We start from the raw sequence: 542 nt of genomic DNA on the forward strand, positions 1-542 counted from the left end.
GGAGCGCTTTTCTTCATATAAGAGTTTGTCCAGGCTTGTCCTTTGCTAAAAAAAGGATTGGGCCATCTTGCCGCACCTTATTTACTTTCATTACTTGTTACGCGTTACAAATTACCTTATCACAAAACTATCTGTTACCGATAATTTCAGTGCTTGCAGAGAATACCTTGCTGAAAACCGCTTATCATTTCCTTCTGCTCCTCGTTGGGTTCGACACTCTTACTTATCGGAAGGACTACGATATCTCCCCTATACTTGTGGGTCATCACTATGCTGACGGCCATGGAGTAGTCGACCAGCCAGTCTTCCTGCTTCACAGAGCCGTTGTACTTGGGCGTATCTCGTGGAAGCGTGAAACCTTTGGGAAAGGGCTCGTCGCGGATGCGGGGGCCGAAACAAGGCGGGCCTAGCGCATCTTCCTCTTCTAGCGCCAGGGATCGATTGAGACAGTCGATCCGGTGGCGGTCGTCATTCTCTCTGATTCCCACTCGGCGGCCCGGCCGGTCACCGAGAGTTGGGCGGTCAACAGGCGGCGGAGAAGC

The sequence above is a fragment of the Triticum aestivum genome, chromosome 5D (genome assembly GCF_018294505.1).
Source record: "Triticum aestivum cultivar Chinese Spring chromosome 5D, IWGSC CS RefSeq v2.1, whole genome shotgun sequence".
Lineage (NCBI taxonomy): Eukaryota > Viridiplantae > Streptophyta > Magnoliopsida > Poales > Poaceae > Triticum > Triticum aestivum.